General features: G+C 37.7%; 1 long non-coding RNA gene across 1 annotated transcript in view; it reads left to right on the forward strand.

Moving 5' to 3' along the window:
• LOC110469642 (uncharacterized) overlaps positions 1-23450 on the forward strand; it is a 243411-nt gene that overhangs the window by 65871 nt on the left and 154090 nt on the right. The window contains exon 8 of the long non-coding RNA XR_002465282.3: positions 7179-7231. This is a non-coding gene — a long non-coding RNA (uncharacterized LOC110469642). The remainder of the gene's footprint in view (positions 1-7178; positions 7232-23450) is intronic.

The following is a 23450-nucleotide window of genomic DNA, read 5'->3' on the forward strand; positions in this document are numbered from 1 at the left end:
AGTCCAGGTTTTGCACCTTATATTAGATTATAGGGATAAGGAAAACATATGCAAGCTCTTAAATGAAGCAAGACATGGTAATATATCATAAATATAATTAGAAAAGGAAATGTTAGTAATCCATTGTGCTTAAGTGATAATTTATTTATCGTGGTGTTATTCCAAGTAACAGATAAATCAATTAGCTTTCCTTTAGAAAGCAAATAAATAGTGTTGGTTCAATGGGGTGATGACAGATGAAGTGTTTTGAGGAACCGGTAAGTTCTGTAGATAGATTTCTCCACGTAATTATGTTTAGGATGAAATTTGGAGGATCACTTGACTTAACTAAAGACTGTGATGCTGCTAGCAATTTATCTGGCTCTTAGTACTTCTATTCATAAGGTCACTGAACAAAGAAACAGTGTCCGTTGCTAGGATCAGAGACAGACACCTAAGGAGAAAGGCCTTCAGCATTTCCAGAGGGCACATATATTAAATAGTTATACAGGGTGTTTAGTGAGTGCTTTGTACCAGAGCCTGCAGGTCAGAATTTTTCTGGCAGAGGAAAATGGGTGTATTCTGCTCACTTCAGCATTTTGTATGGCCATGGGACATATTATACTGCCAGTGTTGTGATTCTGCAGATCAGATTAAACTACTTTGTGGACATTAAAGTATGAATATTTCATGTGAGCTTTTACAGGGCTGAATTTAAACTAAGATGCTGAAGTACTTCTCCATATTCCTCTTTCCTGGAATTTTGTATTTTAAAACCTGACCTGCCTTGCTCAAAGTTGTTCTTATATGTGATTGTTTTTTAATTGTGTAAGAAGGAAAGTCAGATATATTGACTGTTATGAGGCATGGGCTTCCAATCCCAGTGCAGCAAAATGAAGAAGGTGATGTCTGTCAGTCAACAAAAGTGTCTTCTGAGGGTGTAAAATTACAGGGAGTGGAAACAGAGTAGTTTCTCCATTGATGGAAAATTGCAGCATTCACATATAATAGCGCCGAGAGGATTTGAGGGATGCCAAGGAAACCTGTGTGGATGTGTTACCAGTTAAAGGCACCTGCCTGCCTGGTGCTTGAAAATAGAAAAGAGGGTGTTGAGTGCATAGAAATTGATGTTGAAGAATTTCTGACCTCTTTTTTTTGAAAGAGTGTCATCTCACTCTGCCTGACTCTGGGTGTTCTCACCTTTATCAGTATTTAAAGTTTTGAAACAAATTATAACTCCCTGGAAATGAGGTTACAGATAATCTCTACTTGGATAGGATTTCTCCATTGATTCTGGATGCAAGATTTCTGCCAGTGGTAACTTGTAGCCATACAGAAAATTGGTACCACTTGCACACAAACACAGACTATGAAGACCATTTTATCTTCTTACCTGTGTGGAAGAGAAATCAAATCACTGGTTTTGTTTCACCTTAAAATCTATGCTTAGGTGAGTGTCAATGGGCAGTAAATATGTATTTCCTGTTCCTGGTATTTTGCCAGCAGGATAACCAGTTCCAAGGGTCCTGTTAAAATTGCTTTGTGATAAATTTAAATCCCACTATAAATTCTGGACAACTTCTCTGCATCTCCCTGTCTGAAAAGCCTGTCTGAGACTCAGCCCAACATCATCTCTAGGCAAAACACATATATGCTAAGATTAGGCAGCATTAAGAATAAGTTTTTTTCACTTGCCTCATGGTAAGCTTAATTTATCACACCAGTTCCATTCTCTTGGGCCTTTCTACTTACTAATGGTTCTAGCTTGTGGACTTTTATCAAAAATAAATTTGATTTTCATTCTGAATGTAATATGTATCCCATGGACATTACAATAATGAAAGTATATGGTGGTGAAGTCCCACTGCAATGACCAAAGGCTGAAATATCTTGTGTCTGCCCAATGAAAGGCTCAAGTAACGCCCACTGAAGATTTGTATTCATCTTTTATGGTTTTACCTCTGTAGAAGTTGAGTGCTTTATGTTGTGAGTGATTTGTGTAGCCAAAACTTTATGATATGAAAATCTACTTCTATGTACTGGTTATATATGCCTGGGATAGAGTAAATTTTCTTCACGTGTGTAGCATGGGGCTATGCTTTGGATTTTTCTGAAAACAGTGTTGGTAATTCTGGACTATTTTTGTTATTGCTGAGCAGTGCTCACACACAGTCAAAGCCTTTTCTGCACCTCACACGGCCCTACCAGTGAACCAGTGAGGAGAATGGGGCTGCACAAGGAGCTGGGAGGGGACACAGCCAGGACAGCTGCCCCAGCTGACCACAGGCATATCCCACACCATGTGGTGCCATGCTCAGCATGCAAACCTGGGGAAGAAGGGGAAGGGGAGATGTTTGGGGTGACAGTGTTTGTCTCCCCAGGTCACCACTACGTGTGGTGCAGCCCTGGCTGTCCTGGAGGTGGCTAAGCAGCAGCCTGCCCATGGGAACTGGTGCATGGATGCCTTGTTTGGCTTTGTTTGTGTGCACAGCTTTTCCTTTACCTACTGAACAGCCTTTACCTCAAACCACACATTTTCTCACTTTTACCCTTCTGATTGTCTCCCCCATCCTGGTGTGGTGGGAATGAGTGAGTTCCTTTGTGGGGCTTAATTACCAGCAGGAGTTAACCCATGACAGACCTCATAAAGTTGGGCCACTAGCAAATTTTGCAACACTAAAGTTAGATCATGGAATTATGGAATTGTTAAGGTTGGAAAAGTCCTTTAAGTCCAGCCATCAAAGTTGGATACTCATCTTCCCTTTCCACTGTGGAGAAAGAAGTGGGATTCACAGAGTCATGCATAGCAAGGAGGAAACCACTTGAGGTAGATCATGGAAAGGAGAGGTAAGACTTCACACTTTCTAGAAGATCAATGGGATTACTGATGCTATCCAATCCCCAGGTTTTCTCCTGGAAGGAGACATTCAGCCTTTTTCCTAAGGAGCAGCAAAGCTTTCACAAATCACCTGGTGGTACTGCAGGCCATTTCTCTAGCAACTCAGTGAGATTCTAGTCATTGGGGCACTTGCCATACCTGCTAATTTTTGTGTTTCCTTTTTCCACCTCAGAGTAGATTGCATTTCTGTGTGCACAAGTATATGAGGGACAAAATGTTAGTGCTGTTGCAATAAATCTCATGTGTGTGCATTCACACTCATTTATTTTATCTGATTCAATACTGCACACACTTCATATCATTCACTGGATATTTTTGGAGTAAAAAATGGTGTGCAACATATTAGTTATCATTTTCTTTCTCTCCTTTTCCTGTGTTACAGTAAGTCAATGTACATAATGTCTTTAGACTATGATAATTCAGACAGAAAAATGTTGATTTTGATCTATCATAAATTATGACTCCGATATGATGAAGAAATATCTCCATATTTTAAGAATACTTCCTGAAAGTGATAGTCTATTATGTCATTTGCCACACCTTCCTTTTTTTAAAATTTGATCTAAAGGTCTGCTTTATTCTGTGAGTATGAACTAAAATTATAAACTGCTTGGTCTTTAGAAAACAAACTGTTATACCTCTATATGCCAATTTTTCATCTCAACACATTATGTAATAGTTCAAATGAGAGCACAAAACCCACAGAAACAGCTGGTGGGAAACTTTCTTCAACATTAGGCACTTCCAAGCCTGAACCACTGCTCAGTGTAATGTGCATGGCTAAATGCATCATATGTCTTTATTAATTTAAGCTGACTGTACAAAAAGGTCTTTGTAGGGACACTAGTGGACAGCTTCAGTTATGGAGTCATGCTAAAGCTAGAGGTCTGACTACATTTGCTGCATATTGTAGTCAAAGTTATTTTTACCTTCCATTTGTTTTAAAAAATAATGCTAAAAACATAAATGTGGAAAAACTGGAAAACTGGCTTATATTCACAAGATTCCTGTGTAAGTAAAAGCATAGGAGAAGAGTATTATTCTCTTGGTTAATATTCTGAATATAGATACGAGCATCAGCTTTGGAGTGTTTGGACTTTTGGTGTTTGAATGGACAAGCCTCAAGAAATTTGGAGTTGCAAGCAGATTTTTTTTCTGTACAGCTCCTTTTTTGAGACCATTTATGTCTCTGCTAATGCCTTTATGATCCTTTTGCAATATAAGGGTTACTGAATAAAAAATTGCTAACAAAATTGGCAGATACCTTTAAATATTGTGTAAATGATCAAGAAAACACCCTGATGTTGATTCTTAATAATATTAATTTCATGATGCATTTACTAGAATTCCAGGACAAATAGAACTAAACATAAATATAATAATGTGTAAACTATGGTTTAGAAAGGGAAATATGGATTTCATTCAAAAGGTAAGGACTTGAATGGAATGATATGTAACAAATTTAATTAAAAGTACTGGTTAAGTATACAAAAGAATACGTATTCATTTGAGATGAGAAAGGTGATTTCAGGAACATAAAGTCATCTGAGTCACTTACTTTCTCAAAATGCCTGCAGAATAACTATTGATATAGTGTAGATTACATCAATAACCATGACTCCATGAGAAATTCCATCCCCATTGAAGATGCAACTATTGCAGCATCCTCCACACTTTGATGTGGCCATAGATCCAGCTGGGTACCATCAACAGGTCCTGAACAAGGAACATGGGACAGGTATACAGAGATTGACTGGTTGCTACAAATTTTTGTTGGGCAGGTGTTTAGCAGAAATGGTATACTGGGTGTGTTTTGAAGGTTCATGCTACTTTTTAGCTGAATTTTTAGCTACTCTTCATATGCTGGAAAGGCATGAGAGTGCACTGGGCATCTCTGTGCTGCACTTGATGTGTTTTCTCAGACTCTAATGTTCCTGAGAGACCATCTTTTTCTATGTTTATTCATTCCCCAGGGTAATAAAAATCCCATGACTCAGCTGGGGTTTGTAGATACAAGTACACAAGTAAATAAAACCTGTCATATACAAATGCTGAACACAAAATAACAACATTCTCGGGATACTGATCCATTTAGTTGAGTGAATATTAATGATTAAAATTCATTTATAATTTATCTGTTTACTGCCATTTTGTTTCATGTAACTATTATATAAATATCTGTTCAAATATCATTATTTCTAAATAGAAGACAGTTTGGGGTCAGTACAAACAAAATAAACTGTGCTGAACATTCCTTAAAACCAACAGGTAAAGGTAAACAGTAAAGTTCTTGCTTCCAAAAAAAACTTTCTGTTACAGCCCAGCAGCGAAAATTCATTTCAAGTGAAGGTAAGGAGTAAAATTCTGGGTTTAGAAAAGAACTTTTTGTTACAGCTCAACAGTGAAAAACCAATGCAAAGTGCTGACGGACCAATCCTTTTCTGGTTGCTCTGCTCTTTAGCAGGCTGCCCATTATTTGAATAATAGATAAGACTGCTGCTTCCAGGCTGGGAGCAGCTTCTGCAGAGCAATCTCTGAGCCACGTTCCCCGACTTATCCCAGCACAGGGAGAGCCCCCAGGAGCGGGGGGAGCACAGAAGTGGCTTGGGGGGGTGGGTGTTACCCACCAGACTCCGAGCTCTGGGGAGCCCAGTCTGCCAGGCCTGCCCATCTCTGCATCCAAGTCATGCTCCCCTCCTTGTCCCTGACCGTGGCCAACTGAGGAACCTATTTGGTACTGGTTGGACTGATTTAAGTTGGGTTCCAGAAAATTGTTCCATAGCACTTGTGAAAGCTTGGGAAAACATGGCTTTTGTAAAATATGTGGGAGAGATTAACCAGATTAACCTGCTTTGCACATAATGAAAACAAAGTAATTTCTGAGGCATGGCTTTGGTGTGTTTTATTTTCCATTTTTATTCACCCACACAGTGATATTGGTTTATTTACTTATTCTCTATTTTCTATAATCATAAGGAGTTTATTCCAGAAAAAAAAAAAAATTCATTCAACCTCCAAACCTGTATCTTATTAGTAAGACCATATAAATAATTTTTAGCATTTTCCATTCCTGTATATGAAAATCTTTGTTGTAAAGCTGCTGTGCCTTTCCCCTTATTCTTTACATGATTTTTAAACGAGCTTAGCTGCCCTGGAAAATAGGTCAAGGCTGTGCTCAGTGCTGTGCCTCTGCTCAGGTGTTAGTCTTTGCAGGGTGAAGAAAAGCTGATCTGCAGAGCCAGCCTGGTTTAAACAGGAGGTGAAGGACATGGGCCTCATTATCTGTAACCCCAGTGTCAAAGTATTTCGGTGTGTGTCTTAGGCAGAGGCTAGACAACCTCCAGAGAAAGCACAGGCAAAAGTTTCTGTTTTGTTGGTATGTATAGATCTTCTCTTGTGAATCTTTAATGTACTAATTCAGCTTTTGGCAACTGATTTCTTAATGAAACTTTTGTATCTTGTGAAGTTAAAATTTTTTTCCCATTTTTTTTTTCCTGTTCCTCATTTAAGCTCCAGATCATAGAAGTGTTTTATATGATTTTATACCTTGCTTGGATTGAAATGCTTTAATATTTCTACAAGTGTCAAAACTGTATCGTTTTTCCTTTCAAGGAATTCTATTATACTCAAGGCTTGTGTAAAAGAAAGTAAAAAATTCTCTTGAAATAAAAAGAAAATGAAACATTTATTTTCAAAATAATGAAGCCATCTCTCTCTCCTTTTGGAGAGATAGAATTTTTATTTTTTTCCTTTTGTAGTTGCAATTTGGTTGTTCTCCTCTAAGGAAAGGCTGAAGTGGTGCTGGAGAGCGCCTGCTATATGGCCAGGAGCAGCCTGGGGCTGAGAGCTCCCTTTGCAGGCAGTATATGGGAAAGATGAAGTCAAAGTCCCAGGTGTGGTGGAGGAGAAGCCACCTGGAGGCAGGGAAGATTTGCTTGGATCCCAACTGAGAGGCCAGGACAGCATGTGAGGGAGTGTCAGACAGGTGCTCACTGTTTGTCATTGCTCAATAGCTCCTTTTTCTAACAATGAAGCAATTAGAGCTCCTATTCTGAAAAAACTGATTTCTTGGTTTCTTTTCTTGATTTTAAGCTTCTTGATCTTATTGGGGAGCTCATTAAAAAGTAAGGTCAAGATAGATATTTTGCAACACCACTGATAAATTTTTGATGCTCTCATCTGTCTGTAAAAACTATAGGAGTAAATTTGGTTATTATAACTTTTTAGATGGAAATAAATACTACATCTTTAGTTTTGAAAACTGGGAAAATTTCAAAATCCTGTCTTACTTATTTTGCAGGTGAAAAAAATCTGATGAATACCTCAGAGTAGAGCCTGGAAAACCTGCATAGGGTAAGTCAATTATTAAATTTATGCTTGAGGCAAACTATTTTGATTTCTTTCTCACATCATGATGACTTTCTTACTTGAGCAAAAGAAAAGCAGCGTGTCTTGTTACTGTACTTAATATTGAATACTCTATATGATCTGTACAAAGTCCTTCCAGGTTTTTTTTGCAGTTTCTGCAATGTAGAAAGTGCATAAAGAATGCTTCAAACCCTGAGTGTAAATTTGTTGATGCTATTTTGACTTCAGATCGTTGTTTTAGCAGAGTTCTGTGGGTTTATAGAATAAGAAGAAAATTGGCTCGGGGAAGTAAAAAATAGGAAAGAAAGTAAGGGGAAAACAAAAATCACAGATGGATGATACTATAAATGGATGAAACTGTAAGTAATGAAGAACACAATTGCTAGCTATTTACAGACTTAGTTAAAATCAATAGAGGACAATGACACTTCAATACAGACAAGTATAGAACAAGGTTGGCTTTTCAGAGATATGCACTTGGCAGTGATTGCTGGGGATTGGGGATAAAAGGTACAAGCATGCTGGGACAGATGCAGAACTGGTGTAGGTGGGAAAGGTACAGATTTTCCTGGTTGTTCAACTTCCTTGCAGTAAACACACTTCAAAAACAATGTGTTCAGACTCAGCTACCTGCTACAAGTCACTAGGCATCTATTAAAGTAAGGAAGAATTAAAAAATAACACTGCGTGGAAAAACAGCAGTTGAACTTATTTAAATTAGGACCCTTATTTCTGCTTGGACTTTTTGATGGAGGCTGCTTTTCCTGCAATGTGAAATGCTGTTTACATGTGTCTAAACCTGGCCTAATTTCAGCCTTAGATTGTAGGTCTCTGGCTTTGGTGGAGGAAAAGAGAGGCTGAAAATCTGATGTTGTTATGGATTTTGGCAATAGGAATTATCCTGATGGTGCAGGCTTTCAGAGATGTGTTGCAGAAGCAAGAATAACGGTATTACATGTCCCATATAATACTTCTCCCACCTGATAGCCCCAAAGCTCTGGTTTTCCTCATAAACCCATGACATGCTGGGGTAACAGGAGTTTTACTGTCTTTTCAGTTTTACATCTTGCTGTGGTCCTGCTTTAAAAACATGATAAAAATATTTATTTGTCTCTCTTTACTCTGGTACCCAAAAATTAGGGCTGGCAGATCTCCTGGAACAGGGTTTTATACTCAGTCCTCACAAGTGAGAATGATCACACAAGATCATGGTTACTGGAGGGAAGGTCAATAACTGAAAGGATTATAAAAGGAAAAATTGAAGGAGCAACAAGTAATGCATTCAGGAGACAGAAACAATAAATTATGAGTGCATGCTCTGTCTAGAACAATTTTCTGCTGTTGCAGCAGCTGAGCTCAGCAGGATGGAAGCTGCTTTTTATCTCCAAGTCTGAATTCACAGAGCAGGGAGACTGCTTTCCCCTTCATTCCCATCAACACACTGCAGTAGGACACACTCTCTGCAATTTTCTGGGCTTCATTTTTAGGAGATGACCAAGTTTATCCTATGTTTACATTTATGGATGAGAATTCCAGTGATTGTCTTGTTTCTATTTTATCTGCCATCATGATTTAGTGGAGTTCTGGCAATGAAGAGTGGGTTTTTTTCCCCTTTTATCTCTACTTAGCTATTTCATGACTAGCGTTACTGGGTTTGCGGAAAAGGATCCCATGAGCTGTGCAGAGCTCTGTTCCCTTGAACTGTACTTCTTGAAGGAAAGGGTGCTCAGCCATTCACTGAATTATTATTACTCTCAGAAGCCTTCAAACATTAAGAATATGTTGCTCTCAATATAATAAGATAATTTTTTAAAACTTTGACTTTGCAGTAGCTATAGGCTATTCATTACCAGTAACTAAACAGCACTGTGGAATCCAATTCCTAAAGCACTGCTGAGCATCATCTTAACTGCCACTGAAATTCCATCCTGCAAAAGTATGAAACAGTTTCTAACATTGCCTGGTGGACTTGAAAGGCAAATCTATATAGGAAATATTAGTCTAAAATTATCACAGGTATATGTCAGAACTTGGGGATCAGTTGGATCACATATAAGAAATCTAAACAACTATAGAAGGAATTAGGATTCAGTGATCTGTCCTTGAGGTTTCCCTGGTGATTTCTCCCAAAACACTGGTGTTATGTAGCCCCTATGCCAAAAATAATGTATCAGGATGTAAGAGAGCTTGTCTCATGACAGTCATCAGGACAAACTCCTGAAGGGACAAACCCTATTGTGACCAGTAGCCCATGCAAGCAGTAAGTGATGACTTAGAAGAAGAAAGCAAAAGTGTGCCACAAGACCCAGAGGTTGTCCATGTGGGACTAGGAGCTAAAAAAAAAATTGCAGACTTGGTTGAGGGTAATCAACAGAGAGTAAAAAGAAAACTTGTTTCAGCTGACTGAGATTTCTGCCAGCCTTCAGTGTCCATTAGCAGTATAAATAGTGCACAGACTGATAGGAGCCATCACAAATATTCTCTCCCACTGGGAGGCTTAATAAGTATTGGAAGTAGTATTGGAATAAGTATTTAGTAGCTCCTAAAAATGGCTATAATGTTTATTGATTTAAGACTTTGAGATTCTACTGGGGAATAATCTGACTTTCAAAATGTAAATTATATGGCTGTCTATATATAGTTTTAAAACACAAAGTCACTGCTGTAAATCTAGATGCATTATTTGTATGTATATCTTTGAGGTAGATTTTAATAACTGTACTTAGGATTGTTTAGGTTTTGTGTATTCTTTTGTGGGATAAAGCTACTGTTCGCTTTTAAGTTTATTTTCTTTCAAGTTTGTCTATAACCCACCACCTGCATATAAGAAAAAATAAATGAGTCCCAGGTTTAAAATTTAAGGTTATCTTTCTAACATGATCTTTAACCACATAAAGCAATAGTATTGGGTTTTGTGGGGCTTTTTTTTGCTTGGATATTAAGAATAAACCTAGAAATATGATTTTTGTCTTACCTAGTCTCTTCTCTCAGGGACTATGTTTCCTATGGAAAGACAGGAGAAACTCCTGCATTTTTTAGCCCAACTGGCATTTGGGTAGTATGCAATGAGTAACACTCAGCCAACAGTGTAACTGAAAGAAATGGTGTACAGTGGTGACCTGAATAAAGTACTTTGTACTGTAAAACTGTTGTAAAACCAGCACTCAGTTAGAGGCTGTATCATAAAGAGAAGCACAAGAATTCAGGTTATGTTGGTAACTTTGGGTTTGCCAATCTCTCCTTTGGGACACTGTGTCTTAGTATATATACCTCAGCCTCATCAGTCTTCTGTGTTTGAATAAATGAATGTGTATGGAAATCTACAGCAAGGTTAATACAGTTTGTAGTTATTACAGTGAAATTGCTGGGGTTTTTTCCAGTATATAAAAGACTGAAAAATATGAAAAACAAAGTAGCTACAGTTCTCATAGCTGGTAGGGAAAATTCAGCTCCAGTGTGAACAAATGAGCTATACTACTGTGTCAACCAATGTGGCCACACATGCTGATGAGAGGACTGGTGCAGAGCTCAGCTCTCTACTCATGTCTCAGCAAATCTGTACAAGGTAATCTTAGGCCTTTTGTGTTGTTCACATGACCTGCTTTTATCTTCAGCTACACCCAGTGGCCCTTGCTAAAATCCATTATAGCACTGCAGATCTGTCTGAGCACAGCCTGTATGGGCTGAGACCTAATTAGACGCCTAAGTTTGCATTCTCTTTGTTACTCCACAAAAATTATGCTGATGGTAAACATATTTAGCCTCAAAATAGAAATAACATCAGTTTTTTAGAATAAAATAGTGGTAATTCTAAAAGGCAGAAAAAAGATATGTTACAATAAGTTGCACAAAATACCCTAACCTACCATAACGGGAGAAATTCCTCTGAGCTGCATCTGGTTTTTTGTGGCAGTTCTTATCCAGGAGGTGGAATGATCTGTCTTCACCAGAACTTTGAAACCTCTCTCAGATGCTTCTATGCTTTTCTGTCTTACTGACGTTGTACAGGGGCAAACAGCAATGCTGCTCACCTCTGCTCAATTTCAAACTTGCAGCAGTGCACTAGCTTTCTGGAGTTTTGGGGTTTTTTCTCTCTTTTCCTCATCAGAGTTTAAATGCAGCACAGAGTCCTTGTGCACATGTGGCCCTTTGCTGCATCCTCACAGAAAGGTCCCAATGGCAGCTCAGGCTGACTGCAGAGAGAGGACATAGGGGAGAATGTAACAGTTAATAACACAAACACTATTTTCCCCTCTCATAAATACAACATCTAGATGCTCTGACTTGCTGATAGTGATGCTTGAGTTGATTAAATTTGAATTAGAAATAGTTTTACTACTTCTAGACCTTTTTTGGCCTGCTTCATTTTCTTGTGTGACTTGCAGAAATGTTTGCTAAGCTTCCTTATATCTCTCTTCTCAGGACACACATCCTTTTGAACAGAGAATCCTGGCCCTTATGTTAGTTAAAAACAATCAAGTGCTTGCCATTATACTGGAACTAGTTAGTGTTTAGGCAAAATAAAATTACTTTTGCTTTCTGATTTGATAAACCCTTTTAAGTGCTTTGTCTTTTAAAATACTTAAACAACATAGTAAACTTGTTGAATCATAACACTGCAAAGGTCGCACATAATATCTTGACAAATGGAACAGAAAGTAGCATAAATACTGTTGAATTGTAATATTAAGTAGCTAATTGAAGTGTGTGTCTTGATTATAGAACAATTGAATAATTGCCCCTCTTAGCTTAACCAAGAAGTTGCCATCTGGGTTAGGAGCAGTGATGTGCTGGCAGATGGTCTTCACATGGAGAAACAACCTGCTTTTCATTAATAGCATGATGGCACTGCTAATTAGAGAAGAGTGAAGAAGGCATAAATCAAGGAAGAATTTTCAAATCTAGATTAAGTTTAAGAGATCCATTAAGATAATTTCAGGGTCTGTGTTTGAAATCATATTTGTTAATGCCAAAAACATAAGTAATTCTTAATGACTTTATACTTTGAAAAGGGCATAGGCCCTTAAAACAAAATACAAATGGAGTTTAGGTGGCTATTCAGAACTATGAAAATTCTTGACCCATAATGTCTTCTGCATGCTGGTATCTCTCTAAATTAATGATTTTCAGATCCCCATCTCACCCTCACATAGGTCAAAAATCTAGAAATGCTGTCTGGAAAGGAACTGGGTGCCTCTCTGCTAAACAAATGCAAGTACTCCCAAAACACTACTATTAAAGAAAATGCCTGCGCACTGGGCCTATTGATTGCAAAATTCAACCTGGTCCCAGCTCTATTCCTTCTTGATTCAAAAAGGAGGAGAGGAAAAATCTCACCTAAAACCCCAAACCCAGGCAACAAAGCGAAAAATCACCATGGGAGAAATAAGGGATGGATTTGCTTAGTAAATAATCATATGTGAGTAGCTCTGCAAGCCTCCTCCTGAGGGAAGGTATTTTGGTGGATTGTCTTCCTGGTGGGTACTTTTCCTAAATTGCATTGTAGTGGTCAAACCTCATAAGCTCCAGAACACGTTTACTGAGTCTCACCCTTACCTTCCTGCCCCTGGACAGAAAGCCAGAGGAAAAAATCAAGGATAAAATACCAAATGTTGAATGTGATGTCAGCTAAGAAATGAGAAGCAAAATACTGGCAAAAACTAAGGCTTTTCTTTTTATTAACTTTTGGTTATACAGAAGTTAGTAGAATATAAATCCCTGTGCATACTGACTTGCAGAATTGATGCATGTGGATGATCTGTACAAAGCCTCTAAGAGTAATCTCTGTTTTGTTTAAATGTGTCAGTCTTGCTCATCCACTTTGAAACAGCAGTCTGCGAGTTTCATGTATGATGGGCATGGATAACAGTAATACTCCTAAGGTAAAAAGAGTGTGTTTGCATTTTGCATCAGAGAGTAGATAAAGAGGGGAAAACAATAAAAGAAAAAGATAAAATTTCTTTTTCTATTGCCATTTTTCAGCTTTGAAATGAGATGCTTTTAACACATTGGCAAAGCAAATATTGACATTATCAGTGGTATTTACTCCGCTGCTGTATAACTAGGGTCTATATTACCTGGGACATGAATTGATCTCTTTCTTTCTCCATATTCTTGACCAAAATTCAAAAGAGGTTGCACAGGAAAGTAATCTCGGATGTTTTCCATCTTTGTGTTCTGAAAAGTGAGTAGCATTAATATAATGCATTGGGAAGGTTTCTTTAATCAGCAGCATGGATGGAGAGTTTTGCCAGATTCATTTGGTATATTTTTTTTGTTTCTGATGTTTCAAGTAAGATTTCAAGGATTTTGTGGAGTAAAATAACTTTCTATCCAAAAGATGAATATTATAGTGTTTATTTTACTCCCTTTGTAAGAGAGAAAAAGAACCCCTATTCTTAAGTAGGTGCATTTAACAGCATACATACGTGTGCACTCACATAAGTTCTAATCAAAGAACAATCATAAGAATGCAAAACTGATCTCTGGGAGCATCCTGTGCTGTTTTGATCTGGCCTCTAATTTTATGGGTGTCTGACATCAGCCAGGCCATAAGCAGGATGGTGCCTGTGAAGGCAGCTGCTAAATGGTATTTAGTTTCCTCCCACACTGTCCACTCTGTGTCGGCATTCTTTGTGAACTCAAACCCTGCTCTGATGACTGGGTTATTCAACACATTTTAAATTCTAGCTCCAAATCACAGCTGATTCCTCAGTTAAACTTAAATTTGCCTGAGGACCCTCCTGCAGCCCTTGGAATTCTGGTCCTTTCTCTGGTACCATTTGTTTTGCCCCAGTAACTTTCAGTTCTTTTGCACATGGGTGTCTTGTCTGATATATCTCTTCTCATGCCTCCTTCTTTTTGCATTATTGGTCTTTTCCTCCTCTTTTCCCATGGCTAGCCCCGTCTGTGTGCTGCACATCAACCTCAATTTTCTTTTTAAATGTTTCTAGTCCCATTTCTCTGTAGTCTCATCTTCTTTCCTCTTTGTCTTGTCTTTTCTGTATCTGATTATAGCAATAGCTCACTGAGATCCACAGAGACACAGGGCATGTGCTTTTAAATTCCTGCATCTGGCATGATTGCAGAAGGCCTCTTCCATGGATAACTTTTACCAAAATTGAAAGAATTTCTACTGAGGAGGAGCAAAATTTATCAAGCCTTTTCTCAGGAAATTTCAAGTCACCCTTCAAAATCTTGGAGATATCAGAACATTTCTTAGACAAATACATCAAGCAGGGGGAGAGTGAGTATATTTTTTAAACATGGGCAGAAGAATTTACCTTGCTTTTTGAGGCAGGGAAATGATTATGATATTTCTGCAGAGTACTTAGGATGGAAAATTCCAGTTCAGTCTACAGAAAACTTCCAGAGTTATGAGCAACTAAAACACTGAAGACAGGATCTTAAAATAGGAACTGTTAAGCAATCTTACTAATAGCTGATATTACCAGCCCCACCTATATAAAATATAAGTATTGCTGTTCTAATAGCCTAAATGCACTAAATACCACTAATATAATCTTAGAAATTGCTATCAGAAAGATGTGGTTGCTGTTTTCTTGACTTTATTGATCTGCCAAAATTATAAAGTGGCAGTACTTTATGTAAGCTTTATTTAAAAGCATAAAAGGAGAGTGATGACAGAATAGTTTTATATATTAATGTGGTAAATATAGCTAGAGCTCTGTTCAGCATGCCAAGGACAGAACAAGCCCCTGAAAATGCTATTTATTTGCTAGAAATAAAGAAAAGTTTGAGGGTTTGGATGGGATTTTGTTCTAGTTTTAGATGGTGTCCCTTAAAGAAGAAACCTATATTTTAGGCCCAGAAACATGAATAAAGTAGCTTACTGACTGATCCACAGTGAGTTTTGATCATACTCAGGTTAGCCTATGGTGCAGGAAAAGCTGGCCAAGACATAATACTTCCTTTTATTTTTTTGAGGGGTACAAGCAGTCCTTTGAACATTCTCTAATTTTAATAGCTTGCTATCCTTAGTATTTTTTTTCTAACATATAGTTAGAACCAAGACAGCATTAAAACACTCAGACATAAGGCTACAAGAAAAACATATTTGTGATTACTAGGTCAGCCAGTTCTGTTGATCTTTTTGTATGGATGAATTTCTTTGTAATAAAATTAATAATCTGGAGAAAGATGTATTTCCATACTGCCTCTCCGAGTTAATTTTTATATCAAAATTCCCTTCCACCATTTTGCACAGAAGATTTTAAGCTGCTTCTATTATACAAACATTGAAAACCAAATTGGGTCACTGTTCAACTGGAGTTCAGCACTTTATTCTGTTTATTTGTTGCTTTTGTTTTGTAGAGGGTGTTGCTCACAGTATTTAGCTAAATACTATAACAGCTAAAATTAGACTTGAAATAATTAGACTATAGGCTGTGTGGAAGAAACCTGATTGAAATCAGCTCAGAGGACAAGAGGTTTCAAGCTGATAACCTGTGTTCAACAGTAGTTGTATGTTTGCTTTCCTTTGTGTTTTGAATGATGTGTATTCTCTAAGTAAGAGTTTAGACTATGTAAAAAGAGAATTTGAGTGCAGCTCCTGTTGATGCCAATGAACCTTAGTGTTCCTGATAGCACAACATTCATGAAGAATTTGAGTTTCAGAACAAAATCTATACAATTCCTTGAAATTTAATTATGGGATACTTGTGTGAAATCAGCTCCTGTTATTGTCCTAATCAATTATCTTGTGGATCATCTCTTCAAAATGGCACATGCAGATTCAAAGAGTTATAGGATAAGACGAAAGATCCTTTTCTGGATTTATTCCCAGATAAAAGCTAGAAAATAGAAGGTGGGAATAAATGGTTAGGTTTTTTTCTAAAAGAGAGATTAGCTAGGTGATCCCATTGAAAATTGTGTTGTGTGTTCAGTGTTTTCATGCAGTCCATTTATAATATGAAAAGAATAAGCAGAAGTCTAACTCTACTACCTCTAAAGTATTGCAGAAAACTCTCATAATTGATGATAAGCTGGGAGGAGAGATCAATTTTGGTAAAATGCAAAGACACATCGAAAATAACATTTATGAATGTATATGAATGATGGGCTCTAACCTGACATTGCAGGAAATATTTTAGTGTTAATGTGGCTACTTCTCAATAAAAATTAGATCATTTTTCACAGCAGAAAAAAAGGTTGAATGCCAAGAATTATTAGAAAACAGGTTGACAACAAAATATAGAAGGACCATTATGCAACAGAATAAATCTATTGTGCTTCCACATCTTGATAACTACAAACAATTCTGATGTCCTTATCTGAAAAGGCTAAACAGACCTGCATTTAAAAATAACACAAACATTTTTGATAAAGATGTGAAATGAAGCCTGTGTGAGGAAAGGCTAAATAAGCATTTCACCTTTAAAAAGAGATGATTGAAGGAGAGTGGTGTATAAAACTGTGAATGTCCTGGAGAAGATGGGGCATTGGGGATAAGGAAGGAAATGTTCACCTTTTTTTTTTTTTTTTTTGACAGAAACAGAATAAAAGTATCCAGCAACAACTTTAAAACTAATTTCAGTACTAGTTGTGGAACATAAAATCAAATTCATTTTACAGGAAGCTGTGATAGCCAAGAGTGTTAATGGGTTGAAAAAGAATTTGGATGAATTCATATGTTAGTGGCTGCTAGAACTATGGTTTATATGTGATTCTTGCATTCAAAGTACTGAATGCACTAATTGATTATTTTTACACTCCTTGAGCATCTGCTCCTAGCCAGTAGGAGCAATTAAATTCTGAGTTAGATGGACTTTAGGACTGACACAGCTTGATCATGGTCATGAGGCTTATGGTCTTTACCTCTGGGGATGGTAAATCTTGAGGGACAGAGCTCTTTGATGAAGACAGTTTGTAAAGACTTTGTGCATCACTTTAATTTCACTGTCCTTTGATAATTGGAGAGATAAAACATTATGCAAATCATTAGCTAATAAATAATTACTGACTATAATGAGAGAGTGAGAAATGAACCTATTTTGATGTTTCTGCTGCAGTTGATCTGTTTAATCAGTTTTTTTATTCTAACAAGTGCAGATACACACTGTCCTGCACTTTGAAAATTTGTTCTTATAAGGTACTTTGTCTTCATGGGAAGCATTCATTCTTTTAGGTGCAATTGCTGTCTTTATTTCACAGTCAAGAATCCTCAGGAAGCTGTTTTGCAGTAGCACTCTACTAGCTCTGTATTCTCATTTCTATCTGCAATGAGGAAAAATAGATATTTACTTTTGTGTTCATGTGCTGTAATGATAAACTGAGTACTTTCACCCAAAATCGCCCACTCTGTGATAGGTATTTGAAACTGCACCTAGACATTGACCAGGTGCTGGAAAGACTTAAGTAGCTGAAAATTTTGGGAGAAAGGAGCAGAAAAGTTTGCACTAAGGAGTCCCTTGTACTTTCCAAGAAAACTATTTTCAGACTTTATATTTCTATAATTTGGGATGTCTGGAACATCTTTCAGCACATATAGAATGGTATTACTGTAAATGTTACTGCTATGTTGGTCTTTTTGTCCTTCCTAGCAGCATTCTCTAGGTGAAATTAATTTATTTAGTGTATAATCTTCCTCTCTTTGCTTGTACTTTCTATTCAGATGGACAAAGTAATCTGTGCCTGATTAGACACCGAATTTGAACCTAGTAACTTAAACACTTCTAAAAGTCAGTGGTGTTAGCATTTCTATAACAAAGTGTTAGTCAGGACACATTTGTTGAAAATTTTTTAGGCTTGTAGGAAAAGATGTAAGGAAGGATTTAAACATCTAAGTTAAATGGTGCAGGAAACTTCAGGAAACAGTATGTGGGGAGAAGCAAAATACACAGTCTAGCCCAAGCAGAACTCCCTTCCTAAGCTTGGCTTTGGAGAGAGCACTGCCCTGTGTCTGAGCTATTGCCATATTGCTGCTGCCAGGTTACATTATCTCAAGCACAGACCACAACAGCTGCCTTGCATCCAGCACAGCAGTTAGCAAGGACAGGGGATTTCAGATAAACTCCTGTGTGAGGTAACAGTGCATACCTAGAAATGAAGCCTGGAGACATAGAGCTCTTAGTGCTAGCCAGTATAAAGATTTGGGCATCCTGGGAATCCTGCACTGCTCTCCAGCAGAGGGTTACCTTGCCCAGGATCAGTGTGGATGATCCTACAAGTATAAAATTTATCTACATTTCTGGAAAGAGCCCCCTGCAAGAGCCTCCGGTCTCAGCCAGGACACAGGGTGGAAGGACACAGGGCAGCAGCAGCTTCTGTCAGTTATTGAAGACCCCAAATTAGGATGAACAACCCTAGTCCATGCAGGAGGATGTGGCCAAACTTAGCACAGCATTAAGGCTCGTGAGCAGTGCTTATGGTGCCAAAAGCTAAGTCAAGCTTGTTTGGATGCTTAAGTCTAAAAGGCTTAACTGGAAGGCATAAAGGCAGCAAATCTGATGCATCTGAATATCACACACAGTGGCCATGGGTACCCACCTTGGGTTTGCATATTAAATATTCTGTATACAGTAGTTCATAAGGTATGGACTGAAGTTTTCATGGATTCAGGAAATTCATTGCTGGATCTTTTTAAAACACTTTTCAGATGAAGAAGTGCCAATAACTTCAAGTATAACATTAGAAGATCTTAATTTCTAGGCATTTAGAAAATTAATTCTTTATTTAGAAAGCCTAAAATGTGGTTAATTTAGTAGAAGAGACCCCCTTGGGATATCCATAGTAAATGCATTAACCCCCTTAATGATGATCTCTGTCTAAACTATTAACTATAGCAATGTTTCCATCTGGGAAGTTCAGGACTCTGGCTCATATTGAAAAAATACTCCTCATATTTACACCACCCTTTTAGTTTTAAGATCTTAATGCATTTTTGAAAACTGCACCTATGCTCTAGGAGGCTACAGAAAGCACCAGAGAATAATGCAACAGCCGCTTTGTATAATCCTTATGGACTGGAGATAACTTCATTTTAGTTCAGGTTTCTACAGCTATTTGTCTATGACTTGACTACTGAAACCATGGTGCCTCACAGTTAGTATTAGCCACTGCTGTTGCATCTGCTGAACTAGCAATTTAAGAGCTCAGGACAAGATCCAGAGACACTGAGGTCTGTGTAACTTGAAGCTTGAGCAAGGTTTTAGCTCCTAAATTATGGGGGGGCTCTGTAACTGAACCCCAACCCAGCCTTCCACTGACACTAGAGGTTGCATGTATGTGCATGATGACTTGGGAATGAGAGTGAGAGCATCTAGGCCCTTTTGCCCTTTTGTTTCATCCCCCAGGGATGAAACAGATACTTCTAAATTCTAGAAGCATCAACCAAATTCCTTATTTACACCTGTGCCTATTGGTGAAGCATGGGAGTGTGGAAGAGAATTTGCTTGTTCCTTTGTCATAGCCCAATGACATTCAGAAAATGTGCTGAGAAAACAGAAAGCCTGCTTTAATTTGCCCTGAACTCTGGGCAATAAAAATGGAGGAATTTGCAAAAATTGAAAAACAGTCAAAGTACAGCAAGGAAGAGAGAGAGAGTGAGATAAAGTGAACAAACACATGGCCTTCTACCCTATTGTTCAAAGTATTTCACAGGCAGAAAATATCCTCTTCCAAAATAATCTTCTGGTTTTTAACTGATGGCTTACTGCAAAATACATGTAAAATTTAATATTTCCCAAGGATTGTGTTAGTTCCTTTGATCAGACATAAGTACTTACCAATGCAGGGTTCAGGCAATCTGAATGGCCCAAGAAAGACAACAGGAAACTTCTGCCTTGGAACCAAAATCTCTAGTATTCATTGCAATGAAAACTGAACCAAAAGAAAATACATGCAATTTATGTATTTCAGGCTCAAAGTTAGTTCTTGGAAGACTTCTGAAGAAAAAGGAAAAATAAATTGTGCTCTGTAAATCACAAGAGATTTGTAGATTTCTGTAAAAGTTGGTAGCAGAATTTTTTGGTGTCTTTAACAATGCTGGGTCCACATTTTGAGGTGTTAAAGAATTTGGAATAAACTGCAGAAAATGAGCATGCATTAACTGAATTTACAGCCTATGCTGTATATATCCTCAGATTTGTTTAGAAAGGATTTGGAGCAACTCCATGCAGGCTGGAAAGGTGTCCATTGTTCCTGTGCATTGTAGCCATTGATTTGCACCAAGTAGTCTGCAAGAATCTCTCCAAATCAGTGAGGTGGTTTCCAAGCTGAGCTGTGGCAGCTCTATTTGGAGGGGTCAAATTACCATGGGAATGTCTCTTGTTGTGACATATCTCATGTAGTTGCATGGCTTTGTTTTGTCCTTGGAAGATGTGTGTCAGTAATTTTGAACATGAAATTTATGTATTTCTGTTCCTGTCTACGTGGAAATGCACTCAGTTCTAAGAACTCCCTGGATCAGATTGTCAAGGCTTTTCATTTGACACTGGGTTGGCACATCTGTATTTTTTTCATCAGTGCAAAAATTTGGAATGCTGAAGAATATTTTTCTAATGATCCTTGGGCTCTCCTGTGCCAACACACAGTCACTCTTGCTGTGATTTGGATAATATTGGAAAATAGCTTTGAGTGTCTAAGGTTGACTTGCAGTTGGTAAAAGGAAATATCATTACAATTCTTGCTCTATATAGTCTGCATCTCCAAACAATTAACTTCTTTAGAATATTTGACTGTCAATTCCTTGATGCTCCAGCATTTATTGGCTCATCTGTTGGTTGATTTGAGTACTGTTCCCACTTGCAGGTCTATTATTTATATATATTTAGATAAATCAAAATAAAATGCATTCATTATAACACCAAGTGAGAGACATTTGCATTAATTCTTAGGTGGTAGAATCGTGCATTCAGAAAAAAATCAACTTCCTGTGAAATCAAAACCATCATCAGTAAGGGCATAATAAACATGTAAAAGTGAAAATAACCAGCTGGTAATTTGCTTCAGTGAATCTGTAGAAATAGGGTGGAAAAAGATCTAACTTTAGAGATGAGAATAGGGAAGTCTTGAATTAGTTTTCTCTCCTCAAGGCAATGTACAGACCTTGAACTGCTGCCTGCAGTGAGTTAAGGCTTCCGTCAATAAACAGACCAGCCTGTTGCCTTTTGTGATGAAATTCTGCCTTTAGTATCTCTCTACTCCTATCAGATTTGTGTAAAGAATAAATAATTTTCTGTGAAAAGTAGGACTGATTCTGGCCTAAAGTATTACACTTATGACTTCTGTTTTGCACACAGCAAATAGCATAGATTATGTTCAATATATACTGGTGATTATTATAAATTACTGCAGTTAAGAACTGCAGATCCCATTCCTAATGAAGTTTTGGAAAGAGTGGGCTATCATGCAATGTATTTTAAATTTATAGCATGGCTGCTCTCCTCAATAAAGTACAGATTATTAATTATAAACTAATAACAGGATTATACATTCAGTTAAAGGGTTCTTTTTCTAACTGCCTGCAACTTGTCACCCAAAAAGCCTGTGATAGCTCATCTGAGCATGACAGCACCGTTTCTGCCGCTCAGCACAGAAGAAGAGCTGACCCTCCCCCTTCTTTTTAATGTGTTATGACTTAAATGTTCCTGTCTCTTTTCCACTGACTGAGGGAAAAAAAAAATCTCGAGATTTTTAGACCTGGTTTTACCCCTGGTATGAAAATAGTTCTTGAAGATACTGTACCTGAAAATAGGCTGAAATAGACTGTCCCTATTGTTTAGTTCAACTCCTCAACCAAGGCGAAGGGAAATGAGATCTGCATTATGCTCCCAGTTCTGCTGCTGACTCTATTTCTGTCTGACTCTTATTCTGTCTCTATGCATCTACAAAATGGCACACTACAAGGGGAAAGAAGCAGAGCAAGTTTAATTATGGTTTTGAGAAACACTGATATTCAGTACTTCTGCTTAGTTCATCATGTCAAGTGACCATGTCTGTGGATAAAACAGAAAAAAAGGGGAGGAGAAGAGATAGTAAAAGGATAGTGGTTGTCTTATCTCCAGGGACATATTTTGGAGGTCTCAAAGAATACCAATGGGTGAAGATAAACAGCTGATAAAAATAATTTGTTAAAATAAACTTGCAGATGCAGCAGAAATACCAAAGAGAGGATGAAAAGGGAAAGCTGAGTGTCAGGAATAATTTTTGTCACTGCATGTCATGGTCTTAGATGTTAGACATGGGCCAATTGCTAACCTCCTGGTTGGTAGTGGGCGAACCCAACTATTTTCCCAAGCTTTTTCTTAGGAAAAAGACTGAGTGATAGTTACTGGGTTCAAAAGGTGGGATTCTTTTTTGAGAAGGGTTAGGGTCAGGGTTCTGGGAAGGTTTTTTTATTTTAACCATTAGTTTAACTGGAATTTTTTGTGTAATTTTAAATGATCTGTATATTTTCCCTAGACCTTTGGAGAGGCACATTTTAAAATCTAAAGAAATAAACGGAATAAATTATAGAATATATGTTAAATTCTTCAACTGGAGGCTTTTTTAGAGAAACCTATTTTGGTCTGTAAGCAGTGATTAAAGGTTAAACTCTGTTGTAATATTACTTTTGTGTTTGGATTGGTATTTTTAAGATACTAATTCTCTTGGTGTCTGTTATGGGTGTCTTGTGTCTACACAGCTTACGACTGAAATTTTGGGTTGATACTTGCTTTCTTACAGACATTCCTATTGTTATGCCACTCCTGGCTATTTGCCAAGAGCTCTGTCCACTTTGAAACATGCCATTTTGTTCCTATTGATCCACTCCTTTGTGCTTCTGTCTGTCCCCTGTGTCACCTCTGTGATGTGGGTGCATCCATCAGTTTTGTCATGTGGAACTCATGACGTTGCTTCCTCATAGATAAGATTTTCCATGCTAGATTCCTGAATATGACATCTAGGGATTCAGATACTGAAGCTGTGTTCACAGCATCGGAACTCAAAAAGAACAAAGTAAACTTGGTTTTGATGACAGTTACAAATGATGAATTTGTATGAATTTGTGCCTTTGATGTATTTTCCCCACAACTTCTCAAAGTCTTGCGGGAGCTGTTAGTACTTTTCTCCCAGTTAAACACACATTTTTATCTGATATGAGTTCTGCCCAATTAACTTGTGACTGTGTTTTTGCTACGCTTCAGGACTGCTGTTGCAAATGCAGGCAGATATCATGCTGAGAGTCACAAAAGAAGATTTT

This window comes from Lonchura striata, chromosome 8 (assembly GCF_046129695.1).
Source record: "Lonchura striata isolate bLonStr1 chromosome 8, bLonStr1.mat, whole genome shotgun sequence".
Lineage (NCBI taxonomy): Eukaryota > Metazoa > Chordata > Aves > Passeriformes > Estrildidae > Lonchura > Lonchura striata.